Source organism: Hemitrygon akajei, chromosome 5, assembly GCF_048418815.1.
Source record: "Hemitrygon akajei chromosome 5, sHemAka1.3, whole genome shotgun sequence".
Classification (NCBI taxonomy): domain Eukaryota; kingdom Metazoa; phylum Chordata; class Chondrichthyes; order Myliobatiformes; family Dasyatidae; genus Hemitrygon; species Hemitrygon akajei.
Genome location: NC_133128.1, coordinates 32,798,650 through 32,815,801, shown reverse-complemented (window position 1 = coordinate 32,815,801; position 17,152 = coordinate 32,798,650). Strand labels below are relative to the sequence as shown.

The 17,152-nt window shown below is 46.7% G+C and overlaps 1 protein-coding gene and 1 non-coding gene across 7 annotated transcripts in view; both read left to right on the top strand.

Annotated features, from left to right (window-relative positions):
- The window catches only part of LOC140727610 (type 2 lactosamine alpha-2,3-sialyltransferase-like), a 114,499-nt gene that overhangs the window by 28,731 nt on the left and 68,616 nt on the right, over positions 1–17,152 (top strand). The gene's annotated exons all lie outside the window — the stretch shown is intronic.
- LOC140728644 (U6 spliceosomal RNA) lies at positions 10,284–10,385 on the top strand. Its single transcript, XR_012099133.1, has one exon. It is a non-coding gene; the product is annotated as a U6 spliceosomal RNA (small nuclear RNA).

Below are 17,152 nucleotides of genomic sequence, written 5' to 3'. Positions count from 1 at the left end.
GAGATGGACCGGATGGTGGACCAGTACAAACTGAAGGCCACATTTCCCTATCTAGATAACATCACCATCTGTGGTCGCGACTGGTCGGATCACGAAGCCAACCTCCAACGATTTTTCCAAGTGGCCGAAGCTTTGAACCTCACTTATAACAAGGACAAGTGTGTGTTCAGAACCACACGACTCGCTATCCTTGGGTATGTCGTGGAGAACGGGGTCATTGGCCCTGACCCCGACCATATGTGCCCCCTGTTAGAACTCCCTCTTCCCACCACTCTCAAAGCCCTCAGACGGTGCCTGGGTTTTTTTTCCTATTACGCCCAATGGGTCCCCCATTACGCAGACAAGGCCCGCCCCCTGGTCAGGTCTACCACTTTTCCCCTCTCTGCCGAGGCCCGCGCAGCCTTCAGCTGCATTAAAGGGGACATTGCCAAAGCAACGATGCACGTGGTGGACGAGACCATTCCCTTCCAAGTAGAGAGTGACGCCTCTGACGTCGCGCTGGCTGCTACCCTCAATCAGGAAGGCAGACCAGTGGCGTTTTTTTCTCGTACCCTTCAAGGCTCTGAACTTCGGCACTCCGCGGTGGAGAAAGAAGCCCAGGCCATAGTGGAAGCTATTAGGCACTGGAGGCACTATCTCGCCGGCAAAAGGTTCACCTTGCTGACCGACCAGCGCTCGGTTGCGTTCATGTTCAGCAACCAACAGCGGGGCAAAATCAAAAATGATAAAATTTTGCGATGGAGAATAGAACTCTCCACCTACAATTATGATATCCTGTACCGGCCTGGCAGGCTCAATGAACCCTCTGATGCCCTATCCCGGGGAACGTGTGCTAGTGCACAGCTCGACCAGCTGTATGCCCTTCATGCCCATCTTTGCCATCCGGGGGTCACCCGATTTTACCATTTCATTAAAGCCCGGAACCTGCCGTACTCCCTGGAGGACATCAGGACGATGACCAGGGACTGCCAGATCTGCGCTGAGTGCAAACCGCACTTCTACCGTCCTGACACTGCGCAGCTTGTCAAAGCCACCCGCCCTTTTGAGCGACTGAGTGTTGACTTTAAGGGCCCCCTTCCCTCCACCGACCGCAATGTCTACTTTCTCAGTATTATTGACGAGTACTCGCGATTCCCCTTTGCCATTCCCTGCCCCGACACTACTACCACGTCGGTCATAAAAGCCCTGCGCCAGCTCTTCACTCTGTTCGGATATCCCTGCTATGTCCACAGTGATAGAGGGTCCTCCTTTATGAGTGACGAGTTGCACTGGTTCCTGCTAGCTAGGGGCATTGCTACTAGTCGAACCACGAGTTATAATCCCCAGGGGAATGGCCAGGTGGAGAGGGAGAATGCCACAGTGTGGAAGGCCACACTTTTAGCCCTTAAGTCAAAAGGGTTGCCGGTCTCCCGATGGCAGGAGGTCCTCCCTGAGACACTCCACTCTATCCGCTCCCTGTTGTGTACGTCCACTAATGCCACCCCTCACGAACGCCTATTCTCTTTTCCCAGGAAGTCTGTCACTGGGACCACCCTACCAGTTTGGCTGACGTCCCCGGGGCCAGTGCTGCTACGTAAACATGCGAGGAGTAATAAGTACTCCCCGCTGGTCGAGAGGGTTCACCTCCTGCATGCTAATCCCCAGTATGCCTACGTGGTCTTGCCTGATGGGCGGGAGGACACGGTCTCTGTCCGCGACCTGGCGCCCGCCGGAACAGCAGACCACTACCCCGAACATTCCACGGTAACTATGAACCCTGTACCCGAGGTGACACCGCACACACCGTGCCACACCCAGACTCCTCACGACGCTCATGTACCGGGCATCTCGTACGCGTCTATTCCGGGGACCTCGCACACACACGAGGGATCCCTGACACCTCCAGTTGGGACAGAACCAACCCGCTCTCCGCCTCCGGTGCAAACAGCACCTCCGGCACCTGTGCAATTGCAGCCGGAGCTACGTAGATCGCAGCGACAGATTCGACCACCTGATAGACTTAACCTGTAAATATACTTGGGGACTTTTTTTAAAACAAAGGGGGGGTGAATGTGGTGAACTAGATATACCTGTCTGACTGCTCCTGTGGCTCCTCCCACAGACCCTGCTGACTGCTCCTGTGGCTCCTCCCACAGACCCCTGTATAAAGGCGACTGTGGGCTGCTGCTCTCCCTCATTTTCCCCAGGATGTTTATTCTTCCAGTCAATAAAAGCCGATATCTCGCTTCCTAAGTCTCAGCGTGAGTTATTGATGGTGCATCAATTTTATTGACTGGAAGTTAAAACATGGAAACCATTTTACGCCCAGAACACTTAGATTTGGACCCCCAAGACCCTGAAGCAGCTCTTGCCTTTGAACACTGGCTTGTATGCTTCCAATCATACTTGGAGGAGGTTCGTGCCACCGACTCAGCTGTTAGGCTCAGACTTCTCCTCTCGAGGGTCGCCCCAAAAGTTTATTCATTCATCAGGGACATCTCGACCTACGAGGGGGCGCTTGACGCCCTCAAAAGACAGTACCTGCGGCCGGTGAACGCAGTTTATGCCCGGCATCGCTTGGCAACACGAAAACAGCGGCCTACGGAGTCGACTGCTGAATTTCTCCGAGCTCTACAGGCACTCGTGCGGACTTGTGACTGCAAGACGCTCACAGCGGAACAGCATGTGGAACTCTTGGTCCGAGACGCTTTTGTGACTGGAGTCAGGTCAGTGTATTTGCGCCAGCGGCTGCTGGAAAAAGCTGATCTTACCTTACGCTCAGCGATAGAGACGGCTGATACGTTGGAGGCTGCACAGCTGTACGCCGAGGCGGTCCAGCCGCGCGATTCCCCGGTTCCGAGCGAATTCGCCAACGCCGCTGCCAGTCGCGGTATCATGAACTCCTCGAATTCGCCAGGCATAAAACTCTGTTACTTTTGTGGGCTTCAGAAACATCCCAGAAACAGCTGCCCGGCTTGCGAAGCGACTTGTTCCAGCTGCGGGAAGAAGGGCCATTTCGCCAAGGTCTGTAAATCTAAACCGCGCCCGGGGTCGAGCAGCACTGCATCTGAGACCTGGGGGCCACCATTTTGCATGCCCGGATGTGGACAACCATCTTTGCCGGCGTCACCATGCCCCTACCTACCTACCCGTGTGCGACCTGGGAGCCGCCATCTTGCATGCCCGGATGTGAGCGGCCATCTTTGCCGGCGTCACCAGGCCCCGCCCCCGACTCGCCCCGTTCAACGCTGGCTACCGTGACCCTCGATCAAAGCGCTCCGCACCAGCTCGCAAGGTTGATGATGGACATCCTGGTGGAGGGGCACAGGACTAGCTGCCTGTTTGACACAGGCAGCACTGAGAGTTTTATTCACCCGGACACGGTGCAACACTGCGGACTCGTGACACGGCCGGCACGTCAGAAGATCACCTTGGCTTCTGGGTCGCATTCCACAGACATCCGGGTGGGTTGTGTAGCGACATTGGTGGTGCAGGGCACAGAATATCGGAACTTTGCGTTCCTGGTCATGCCTCGACTGTGCGCACCTGTGCTGTTGGGGCTCGACTTCCAGAGCCATCTCAAAAGTGTGACTATGGCATATGACGGGCCCCTCCCACCACTCACTGTCAGGAATCCTCAGTTTGGTGGGACTTCGCCATATACTCCGTTACCACACGCACATACACACCGAACCACACATCCCGCCCAGCACCATGCCGATAGCTGTGCTACTGACACTACTTGCAGCCTCTCCACCCTCAAGATCCCTCCCCCATCGCTGTTCACCAACCTGACCCCCGACTGTAAACCGGTGGTGACTAAAAGCAGGAGGTACAGCGCAGGGGACAGGGCCTTTATTCATTCAGAGGTGCAGCGGCTGCTCGGGGAGGGGATCATTGAGCCGAGCACAAGCCCATGGCAGTCCCAGGTGGTTGTTGTTCGGACTGGGCAGAAAAATAGGATGGTTGTGGACTATAGCCAGACCATCAATAGATTCACGCAGCTTGACGCGTACCCCCTACCCCGCATCACGGATATGGTCAACCAGATAGCTCAGTACAAGGTGTACTCGACAATAGATCTGAAATCCACTTATCACCAGCTCCCCATCCGCCCAGAGGACCGCCCCTACACCGCCTTCGAGGCGGGCGGCAGGCTCTATCACTTCCTGCGCGTCCCATTTGGTGTCACAAATGGGGTCTCAGTCTTCCAGAGGGAGATGGACCGGATGGTGGACCAGTACAAACTGAAGGCCACATTTCCCTATCTAGATAACATCACCATCTGTGGTCGCGACTGGTCGGATCACGAAGCCAACCTCCAACGATTTTTCCAAGTGGCCGAAGCTTTGAACCTCACTTATAACAAGGACAAGTGTGTGTTCAGAACCACACGACTCGCTATCCTTGGGTATGTCGTGGAGAACGGGGTCATTGGCCCTGACCCCGACCATATGTGCCCCCTGTTAGAACTCCCTCTTCCCACCACTCTCAAAGCCCTCAGACGGTGCCTGGGTTTTTTTTCCTATTACGCCCAATGGGTCCCCCATTACGCAGACAAGGCCCGCCCCCTGGTCAGGTCTACCACTTTTCCCCTCTCTGCCGAGGCCCGCGCAGCCTTCAGCTGCATTAAAGGGGACATTGCCAAAGCAACGATGCACGTGGTGGACGAGACCATTCCCTTCCAAGTAGAGAGTGACGCCTCTGACGTCGCGCTGGCTGCTACCCTCAATCAGGAAGGCAGACCAGTGGCGTTTTTTTCTCGTACCCTTCAAGGCTCTGAACTTCGGCACTCCGCGGTGGAGAAAGAAGCCCAGGCCATAGTGGAAGCTATTAGGCACTGGAGGCACTATCTCGCCGGCAAAAGGTTCACCTTGCTGACCGACCAGCGCTCGGTTGCGTTCATGTTCAGCAACCAACAGCGGGGCAAAATCAAAAATGATAAAATTTTGCGATGGAGAATAGAACTCTCCACCTACAATTATGATATCCTGTACCGGCCTGGCAGGCTCAATGAACCCTCTGATGCCCTATCCCGGGGAACGTGTGCTAGTGCACAGCTCGACCAGCTGTATGCCCTTCATGCCCATCTTTGCCATCCGGGGGTCACCCGATTTTACCATTTCATTAAAGCCCGGAACCTGCCGTACTCCCTGGAGGACATCAGGACGATGACCAGGGACTGCCAGATCTGCGCTGAGTGCAAACCGCACTTCTACCGTCCTGACACTGCGCAGCTTGTCAAAGCCACCCGCCCTTTTGAGCGACTGAGTGTTGACTTTAAGGGCCCCCTTCCCTCCACCGACCGCAATGTCTACTTTCTCAGTATTATTGACGAGTACTCGCGATTCCCCTTTGCCATTCCCTGCCCCGACACTACTACCACGTCGGTCATAAAAGCCCTGCGCCAGCTCTTCACTCTGTTCGGATATCCCTGCTATGTCCACAGTGATAGAGGGTCCTCCTTTATGAGTGACGAGTTGCACTGGTTCCTGCTAGCTAGGGGCATTGCTACTAGTCGAACCACGAGTTATAATCCCCAGGGGAATGGCCAGGTGGAGAGGGAGAATGCCACAGTGTGGAAGGCCACACTTTTAGCCCTTAAGTCAAAAGGGTTGCCGGTCTCCCGATGGCAGGAGGTCCTCCCTGAGACACTCCACTCTATCCGCTCCCTGTTGTGTACGTCCACTAATGCCACCCCTCACGAACGCCTATTCTCTTTTCCCAGGAAGTCTGTCACTGGGACCACCCTACCAGTTTGGCTGACGTCCCCGGGGCCAGTGCTGCTACGTAAACATGCGAGGAGTAATAAGTACTCCCCGCTGGTCGAGAGGGTTCACCTCCTGCATGCTAATCCCTAGTATGCCTACGTGGTCTTGCCTGATGGGCGGGAGGACACGGTCTCTGTCCGCGACCTGGCGCCCGCCGGAACAGCAGACCACTACCCCGAACATTCCACGGTAACTATGAACCCTGTACCCGAGGTGACACCGCACACACCGTGCCACACCCAGACTCCTCACGACGCTCATGTACCGGGCATCTCGTACGCGTCTATTCCGGGGACCTCGCACACACACGAGGGATCCCTGACACCTCCAGTTGGGACAGAACCAACCCGCTCTCCGCCTCCGGTGCAAACAGCACCTCCGGCACCTGTGCAATTGCAGCCGGAGCTACGTAGATCGCAGCGACAGATTCGACCACCTGATAGACTTAACCTGTAAATATACTTGGGGACTTTTTTTAAAACAAAGGGGGGGTGAATGTGGTGAACTAGATATACCTGTCTGACTGCTCCTGTGGCTCCTCCCACAGACCCTGCTGACTGCTCCTGTGGCTCCTCCCACAGACCCCTGTATAAAGGCGACTGTGGGCTGCTGCTCTCCCTCATTTTCCCCAGGATGTTTATTCTTCCAGTCAATAAAAGCCGATATCTCGCTTCCTAAGTCTCAGCGTGAGTTATTGATGGTGCATCACACATAGTAAGGCTTAGATTATTAATGGAGAAGGGCAAGGGGAGTTTGAATAGAATTTCTGTAACTGGAGGAGATCTAACTTCAAAGAGACTAGTTTGCATATGGTTGGGATAGAACCCCAATCAAGCATTTTCAATTTGTTCCAAGAACAGGCTTGGAATTCCTTCACTGTACAGGGATAGAAACATAGAAAACCTACAGCACAATACAGGCATTTGCTCCCCAAAGCTGTGCTGAACATGTCCTTACTTTAGAAATTATCTAGGGTTGCCCATAGCCCTCAATTTTTCTAAGCTCCACGTACTTATCCAGGAGTCTCTTTCAAAAATCCTATCATATCCGCCTCCACCACTGTCGCCAGCATTCCATTCCACACACCTACCACTCTGTGGAAAAACAATAATAATAATTTACCTCTGACATCCTCTTTGTACCTACTTCCAAGCACCTCAAAACAATGCCTCCTCCTGTTAGCCATTTCAGCCCTGGCAAAAAGCCTCTTGACTATCCACATGATCAATGCCTCTCATCATCTCGTACACCTCTATCAGGTCACCTCTCATCCACCGTCGCTCCAAGGAGAAAAGGCCAAGTTCACTCAACCTATTCTCATAAGGCATGCTCCCAATCCAGGCAACATCCTTGTCAATCTCCTCTGCACTCTTTCTATGGCTTCCACATCCTTCCCATGGTGAGGCCACCAGAACTGAGCACAGTACTCCAAGTGGGGTCTGACCAGGGTCCTATATAGCTGCAATATTACATCTCGGCTCCTAAATTCAATTCCACAATTGATGAAGGCCAATGCACTGTATGCTTTCTTAACCACAGAGTCAACCTGTGCAGCAGCTTTGAGTGCCCTATGGACTCAGACCCAAGATCCCTCTGATCCTCCACACTGCCAAGAGTCTTACCATTAATACTATATTCTGCCATCATATTTGACCTACCAGAACGAACTACCTCACACTTATCTGGGTTGAACTCCATCTGCCACTTCTCAGTCCAGTTTTACATCCTATCAATGTCCTGCTGTAACCTCTGACAGCCCTCCACACTATCCACAACACCCCCAACCTTTGTGTCATCAGCAAACTTACTAACCCATCCCTCCACTTCCTCATCCAGGTCATTTATAAAATTCACAAAGAGTAGGGGTCCCAGAACAGATCCCTGAGGCATCCCACTAGTCACCGACCTCAATGCAGAGCATGACCCGTCTACAACCACTGTTTGCCTTCTGTGGGCAAGCCAGTTATGGATCCACAAAGCAATGTCCCCTTGGATCCTGTGCCTCCTTAGGATGGAAGGGTAAGGGAGCCAATGTCAAAACTGAAAGACAAAAAGGAGAAAGAATATTATTAAACAAGATGTGGTGAAGATTAAGTGAACAGTTTAGGTTTGAGACAGGTTTAGTAAAAGGAGAGGGGAGTTGGAAAGAAATTAAGAACTGACACTAGAAAAATTTGGCAAAAGCAAGAGCCAAAAGTCCTTGGTCAGCTGGTAACTGTTGTGTGTGTTTGCAAGAGGGGCCGAGCTGAGTAGGGACCAATACAATGATTTACAGATAAAGGGGGATAGCATGATTGATACTAAATTAGAATTTTGAATTGGTCTGGGCCTTGTAAGAATGGTGCCAACATCTTAATCGGATGGGAGGCCATAGTGGTAATAAATGGGAAGAACATTGCCACTTAAGAGGCTGACCATGGTTAAAGTAAATAAATTATCTTCAGATTGGAGTTTATCCTCAGTTGTTATTGGGCCACAGAGGTGGTGATTACAAAAGAGGTTTACTGTAGTCTTGGATACAAGAAAGATGTTAGTGGAATTAGAAATGGCAATTGGGACAATAGGGATATACAGAGATCCAGTACAGGTTTAGAAAAGGAAATCATACTTCATTAAACTGAATTTTTTTGATATCCCAGCAGAAAATATTCATAAAGAAACAACTTAATCATTATGATGTGGATTTTCTGAAGGTTTTAGACGATGTTTCACAAACAATTTTAACAAAATTAGGATACACAGAATAAAGGGTCAATGGTTGCATGACTAAAGATGTGAAATGGGATTATGTAATAGGGAAGAAAGGAAATAAAATCTTTAAAGGTAAAAATTAAAGATCTAGCTTAATTTGTCATGAGCATTGAAAGATAGTGAAATGCCTCTTTCATCAAATCAAATCAGAGAGGATTGTGCAAGCATCAACATTGTGTGGCCACAGCTCTCCCTAACAGTACATCTTTGGAATGTGAGAGGAGATCGGAGCGCTGGAGGAAACTCACTCGGTCGTGGGGCAGAATATACATACTCTTTACAGACAAAGGCAAGAATTGAACCCTGATCTTGCTGCTGTAAAACATTGCACTAGCTAAGTGTTTTACCTTTGACAATTGAAGCAGACATGAGGAAGTCATTTAAAAGGGAATGAGTTAAATGTGTGAACAAAGGCGGTGCAAAAGACTCTATAAGAGGGAAAACATTTACTAGCTAAATGTTAACTATTTCATCTCTTCCATCATAGGTGCATTTAGCATTTTCTATTTTAATAATCAAACCAATTTGTTCACTCAATTAGTGGATTTCAAGTAACAGTTGATTTTGAATTTTTATTTGAACAGTTGATGCTGAATTTTATACTTTTATTGGAACTGATGAAAGAACTGTTATTGTACAAGTACCCCTCCAAATCAGTAAAGAGGAGATCTTTCTGCTCAGCCCCATTTCCCCCCCACCCCCCCAAACCACTAGAGGGCAGGCCTTTCTGACCCAGCCCCACTTCTCCCCATTCCCGCCCCACCCTTCTCCAGACCACTAGAGGGCAAGACTTTCTGCCCCAGCCCCACTTCTCCCCATTTTCACCCCACCCTCCTCTAGACCACTAGAGGGCAGGTCTTTCTGCCCCAGCCCCACTTCTCCCCATTTTCACCCCACCCTCCTCTAGACCACTAGAGGGCAGGTCTTTCTGCCCCAGCCCCACTTCTCCCCATTTTCACCCCACCCTCCTCTAGACCACTAGAGGGCAGGTCTTTCTGCCCCAGCCCCACTTCTCCCCATTTTCACCCCACCCTCCTCTAGACCACTAGAGGGCAGGTCTTTCTGCCCCAGCCCCACTTCTCCCCATTTTCGCCCCACCCTCCTCTAGACCACTGGAGGGCAGGTCTTTCTGCCCCAGCCCCACTTCTCCCCATTTTCGCCCCACCCTCTTCTAGACCACTGGAGGGCAGATCTTTCTGCCCCAGCCCCACTTCTCCCTTCCCCCCCCCACCTCCCAAACCACCAGCTAACCTCAAGTACTCACTGCAATCATCCTGATTGATTCCATTTTGCATTGTTTTTTTAAAAGTTCAAAACTAGCTTGTTGTCATTATTTGTAATGGAGCTGAACTCCCCTGTCACTAATGTGAATCAAGACCTACAGGGCCACAAGGTTACAAGATTTTATTGCAAGTATTTTCCGATATGCATCATATTTCCAATATTAGTAATTTGCAGCCTCACCTCACAGTAGGGTTTTCCAAGCTCTAACTGCACTATCCCACCCACATACTCCTCTTGTGGTCCTTCCCCTTGTCCTTGTCACATTTGCCTTTCCATATTTGCATATATTTATGCTTTTTGCCATTTGCCCTGTACCTTTGCTCAGCCTTGGCAATCAACTTGAGATTAATCTGTGCACAATGCCAAAGAGATTTGCTAGTACTATGCTGGAATTGTTTCTTCACTTCATCATTAACACTGCTCTAAAGTTGAGAGAGTAGAACTTAAATCAATTATTTCAGCCTCAACATTTGAGCACTTGGGAACGTTGAATATTAAGTGAATAACAAGACACACACTAAAACTGAAATGATACAGAGAAAATTAGTATTGTCCCTGTGCAAGGATGATAGACTGATTCATGAAGAGTTCTATTTTTTTGGACTGAAAATTAATTGCAAGATTACATGTGCAATAAATATGCTGATTAGTTTTAAAAAAACAATGAAAGCATTTTTTTTTACTATTTGGACAAGAAATGCATTTTTCTTTTAAGTCTGCAGAAATATTTTTCTTTTGGTTAATACTGATTTATGTTTTACAATGCACTAAAGAATGTATCACAATCTTATGGGTGGGCTTGCCAGTAACTATACTTGTGGAATATGGAAGTGAAATCAGTATGTGTTGGATTCTAACAATCTTACTCTCCAGTACTGTGCAAAAGTCTTAGGCACACATAAATAGCTAGGATGCCTCAGACTTTTGCACAGTACTGTAGTAATTTTATTTGTTGCATTTTACTGCTGCCACAAAAACAAAGCCACACATTTCATGATGTGTGAGTGATGATAAACCTGATTCTGATATGGGTCTTTATTGTGGGCTGAGAGTGGGAAGCGGGCAGGAAGAGAGGAATTTTGGTTGGGAAAAGAGGAAGGGGGGGGGGGAGCAGGAAGCACCGAGAGAGACATTCTGTAATGACCAATTAACCGATTGTTTGGAATCAAATGACCTTGCCTGGAGTCTCAGGGCTGAATGTGTCTGCACCCGCGCACCCCCCCCACCCCCAGCCACTCCACCCTCGCCATTCCCAACATCCTATACTCCCGCCAGATTTACCAACTCTCTCTCTGCTCCATGCTGACAAATACAGTACTGTGAAAAAATCTAGCTCTATTTATGAGACAAAGATTTTTCCACAGTACTGTAGGTCCTCCCCAGCTCATGAACTGTAGACTTGTATGTAGGCCATACATACGAACAAGAATTTGGGAGACCTGGCGGCGAGGATTTATTGACTGTTGTGGGGCTGCAGATATCTTCTGCCTGTGGGAATTCTGTGCCTGCATTTTGGACTTGCAAACTGCTCGTTTTATGGACATTTCACGGGATTGGAAGCCTGTAGCAATCAGTGGAGGACCTGTACTAGGAAGCAAAGCAGACTGCATGGATGTTCCATTGGATACAAGTAAATGAACTTTGCTTTTGTTATGGCAGATCCAGGCAATAGAGTGAATGTGTTAGTGTTGAAGGGGCATGGGAGCAGCTAGCAGGCACTTGGGATTGAGAAATGATAATAAATAAAAACCAAAACTTCTGAAATGGTCCAGCAGAATCTTTGGCAAGAGAAACATTTGGTTTTTCAAGTTGCCTTCAAATTGGAGACAGTTGGGATAAATTTTGTGATGCAGAAAAAGTGAAAGGATTATTTTTGGAAGCATAAATATTGAAAGGCAAAAAGTCAGTTGCTGCTTGGACTTCTGGGCCCACTCCTGAGTAGTTCCGGCCCATTCTGGTGAGACTGACACTAGATTAAGAGCTTTCCAGGACCTATACGTCTTCACGGCCAGAATTTTGTAATTCGGCCTGATCCTGCTGAGGATCCGCTTAAAAACTTGGCACAAACTTGATAGGGAGCCATTGAGTTTAATTTCACAGAAGAATAGTTTGAGATAGGAAATTTATTGATGTACATAAGATATTGTGGAAATTTCTGATCTGGAAAGTTTTTCTTCTAGAATTCAGATTCCATTTTCTTGGTTTCTGAAAATGCTATATAGAATATCACCCCTATGAGCACATAAGTAGCATATTTGAAGTTACTCTGTGAGTTTACTATCAACTTTGCAAGTTTTATAATGTCTGTTTAAAAACCTTAATTCACAATTTCAGCCTCAATCTTGGTTGGCTTTATCCAAATCTGAAATCTAAACATAAGAATGAGCTCTATCACGTTAATACACAGTTAGAAAAATCATTACAATGTTAGACATAACTAGGCCTTGCTGGTGCTGTATGTTAATCAGCTTTTCTAAAAGGGAAGTATCTGACACTCGGCCATCCTCATTGAAGTAAGCCCCAGGATTGTGCACAATTGCTGTGTGTTTGATATGTCAAACAGATTTTCCTGTCATCTTGCCCGTCAAACAATTAATTGGATTCTCTAGCTTTCTGCTGGGAATTACCACTTGAATTTTGAGCTAGATTAGTACTGTGGCAGCATACAACACACCACTGATTTAAATGGAGATTATAGGCCTACTGTTTAGAAGGCAAAAGGAAAGGTAATTTTATTTCTGGAAAAATTCACATTTTTATAATTTTGCTTCAGATATTTTTATATTTTGCTTGCCATTTCTAACTCTGTGTTTTTAGCTATTAATTATTTATGTCAGTTTTAATAGGTTTAAATCCTTTGAAATCTTTAAAATTGAACTCAACCTACACCCCTTGTGGAGCCTTACTTACTGATAGGGCCCATAGCATGTTCTCAGAATAGAGCCTCTGATTTACTCTGGCCAAAAGCCCCTCACTGCTGAACTTGTCTGTAGTAAACGGGCCCTTTGCGTCTGGTGGGTGTGTGGGGGCTGAGTGCCTCATCGAGAATGGTCCACTCTTTTGGGCCTGCATAGGGTTGCTGCTGGTTTCTCTGCAGCAAATATGGTTGCATAGGAGGTCAATAAACTAAGGGCATACAATGAAACACCTTGGAGCAAATAGGGGTTTGAAACGGCCAAATTAAGTTGACGCCTTTTTCTCAAATATTGAGATCATGCAGTGGAATTCATTGTAGTGCAGAAAATGAGTCAGGTGCTAAGCAGGGCTTGTATATTCTAAAGGGTTACTGGATCTACAGTCACTATCATGGGAGTAAGGTCAGTTTTCTGGATGGTGAACCCATGGAAAGCATTAGGCCATGTCTGTAGAACCTGTGTGGATTAGCTGGCAGGGTATTTGCAGATGTTTTTTTAACCTTTCCCTGCTTCAGACTGTAGTTCCCTCCTGCCTTAAGAAGATCACTATCATTCTGTTATCCAAGAAAAACAAGATAATGGGCCTTAATGACTCTTATCCAGTGGCTCTGACATCTAATATCATGAAGTACTTTGAGAGGCATGTTCATGGCACACATCAATTCCAGCCTCCCAGACCACGTTGACTCACTGCATTTCAACTACAGCTGAATTAGGTCTATGGCAGATGCCATTTTCCTGGCCCTATGCTCATTTCTGGAATGTAAGGACTTCAAAGATACCCATGTCAACTATTGTCCATCGACAACAGTTCTGCCTTTAGTGCTATAATTCGAGGCAAGCTTGTCACCAAATCTTAGACCGTAGGAGTCAATGTCTCTCTTTGCAACTGGAACCTTGGCTTGCTGACCAACAGATCGCATTCAGTAAGCAATGTTGCTCCACAAGGTTGTGTCCTAAGACCCTTACCCTACGCCCTGGATACTTGGCCAGATTCGGTTGTAACTCCATCTACACTGCAGGGATTGTCAATGTTCTTATGCCATGGACCAATACCATTAAGCAAGGGGTCCGTGGACCCCAGGTTGGGAACCCATCCCATGTAGGGATTTACAGATGATACAACCGAAGTGAGTCGTATCTCAATTAACGATGAGTCGGAGCACAGGAAGGAGATAGAGAGCTTAACAACGTGATGTCATGACAACCACCTTTCCCTCAATGTCAGCAAGACACAAAAGATGGTAATTGACTTCAAGAAGAGGGGTCAGTGCACACTCTCCTGTCTACATTGTTGAGTCTGTGAGCTTCAAGTTCCTAGGAGTGAACAGCACTAATAACGCATCCTAGTCAAACCACATTGATGTCATCACCAGGAAGCGAAAAGAATTTGGTATGTCTCCACTGACCCTTACCAATTTTTATTGATGCACCATAGAGAGCATCCTGTCTGGATGTATAATGGCTCTGCATGTAAATTGTATGGAATTGTGGACATAGCACATCATAGGAACCAGTGTCTTCTGTACGGACTATACTTCCTACTTCAGTAGAGAAGCTGGTGGAATCAAAGACGCTACCCAACCTGTACATTCTCCCTTCTCCCATTGAGTAGAAGATACAAAAGCCTGAAGGCATATGCCACTGAGCTCAAGGACCACTCCTTTCCCACTCTTGAACAGACCTCTTGTACGATAAAGTGGACTTTCAATTTCACAATCTACCTTGTTATGATCTTGCACTTTATCGTTTACCTGCATTGCACTTTCTCTGTAGCTTTCACACTTCATTCTGTACGGTTATTGCTTTAGCTTAATGCATTGTGTAATGATTCTGATCTGTATGAGCACTATGTAAGTCAAACTTTTCATTATATCTTGACACATAAAATCAACCAAAACCGAGGCTTCTAATTTGGATAAGACTGACTAACAATGTGATGAGACAGGGTTTTACATTGTAAACTGTGTGATTGGCTAAATTGGCAGACATTTATGCATTTAGCGATGTTACTGGATTGGTGTAAGGCAGATACACTTCACTTGCTAAATAAAATATCATGGATGATTACAGAGAGAAGGAACAGTATAAGACTAAAGGAAAATGTACTTTAAATGCAAAACAGAATTAGTATTAACCCTGGTAATGCCAGTAAAAAGATGAGAGTTAAAGGGATACTATCATTGAAAACTAGGGCTTTTTCAGGATCTGGCAAGGCTCTTTTTGCCCTGAGAAGGTGGTGGTGAGCTGCAGCCTTGAACTGTTGCAGTCCTTGTGTTGAAGGTACTTCTGCAATGTTGTGGGAATTTTTGGGACTTAGACCAGAAAAGTACTAATGAATCAGGTGGTTGCTCTTACGGGTTCACTCTCTCACTGCAGTCCCAGTCTGACGTCTGTGTCCTTCAGAGCTGGAGCTGGTGCTAATGAACGTTGAAGTCCCCCACAGTTTGAGAAAAGGGGTCTTTGACTGGAAGCTTTTAATTCTATTTCTGTAGTTACTGCCTAACCTGGTGAGTGTTTCCAACATATTCTGTTCTTATTTCAGATTTCCAATATCTGCAAGTTTTTGATTCTCCTAATTTATACACCAGTCCCTAGCTATCTCAGGACCCTCTAGGCTGAAAGTGACTGTGCCATGTTAGAATTTGCTGTTTTGTGCATGGCAAGTGGTCCATCTCGCTTTATTCTTTCTGTGCATATACTGGTAACTGTGTGGTTAGTGAGACCATGTCAGAGTGCTTTAGAAGGATCTGGAAAACATTAATCAATCAGGTAGAAATTTATGACAATTAATTTAGTTTTGTTCTACTTTTCCAAAATCCAGAGGGTCAACTGAATTTAAATTTCACAGCTGTTGTTATAATTTGGATTCAGTCATTGAGTTGTTTGTTAGCCCAGGCATCTTGAATTACTAGCTGAGAAGTTTAACCACTGCTCTGTATATGAATTTAGAAAGAGGGGCATTATGCTGGAAATTCAAGGGTTGTCGTGTCAAACTAGGGCACGAGCTTCCCAAAATTAACACAGAAAAGAAAATAATTGGATCTTATGATCAAAAAGTCTATTCAAATCCTTGAGTAAATAGACAATTGTTTTTGTCTTCAACTGTAAGATAAATCATTCAGAACACAAAAAAAATGCTGGAGGAACTCAACAGTTCAGGCAGCATCTACAGGGGTAAATGGACAGTCAATATTTTGGGTCATTTGGGTTTGTCAGTCATAACTAAAGCCATATTGGTTCTGTGATTAAGTTTTACTAATTTTCAGTCAACAGTCTAGAATTACAGATTCAATGAGATTTTTTCAATAATAGATCTTGGTAACATTGATGTATAAATAATTTTGTTCTTCAAAAGTGTGTATAATTTTTCAAACTAGAAAGGCAGTTTATGGATCAAGAGAACTTTGCATGTGCTCGAATTAACTTTCAAGTTCTCCGTTAGATCCTGACTATCTTGAAAATATACAGCGGGTAACAAAAACAGTCTGCATGATTTCAGTCATGATGGATTTCAAATTTTTGACTTTCATTAGGAGGCAAAATTAAATGTGAGTGAATATTATTCTATAGAACCATAGAACATTACAGCACAGAAGGTTCTTTTGGCCCTTCTTGGCTCTGCTGAACCATTTTTCTGCCTAGTCCCATTGACTTGCACCTGGCCCATATCCCTCCATACACCTCTCATCCATGTGCCTGTCCAAGTTTTTCTTAAATGTTAAAAGTGAGCCGGCATTTACCACTTCAACTGGCAGCTCATTCCACACTCCCACTACTCTCTGTGTGAAGAAGCCCCTCCAATGCTCCCTTTAAACTTTTCCCCCTTCACCCTTAACCAATGTCCTCTGTTTTATTTTCTCCCCTAGCCTCAGTGGAAGAAGCCTGCTTGAACAGAACTGAGTTTCAGAAGACACAGTCCCTTCAAAAAGACTTGGTGAAGTTTGAAACCCAATGAAAATCAAATTGTTGACCTGGTGAAATAATGGCTGATTAGTAGAGCAGAGATAATGGAGGTACTCTGATTTGTTGAAAACAGTCGAGAGGGGAACCAATAGAATCTGTTTTGGGTGGCAATTATTTATAACCTTGGTAAGCCTACAATTATAAAGCACTGAATGAGCAAATAATCCAATAATGTCAAGGTTAATAGTAACATTAATAAAGGGAACTAAGTATCTTAGACCATAAAACATAGGAGCAGAATTAGGCCATCCAGCTCATTGAGTCCACTCCGCCATTTCATCATTGCTGATCCCAGATTCCAATCAACCCTATACACCTGCCCTCTCACCATGTCCCTTGATGCCCCGACCAATCAGGAATCTGCCAACTTCCGTTTTAAATATACACATGGGCTTAGCCTCCACCGCAGTCTGTGGCAGAGCATTCCACAGGTTCATCACTCTTTCGCTAAAAAATGCCTCCTTGCGTCTGTTCTAAAAGGTCACC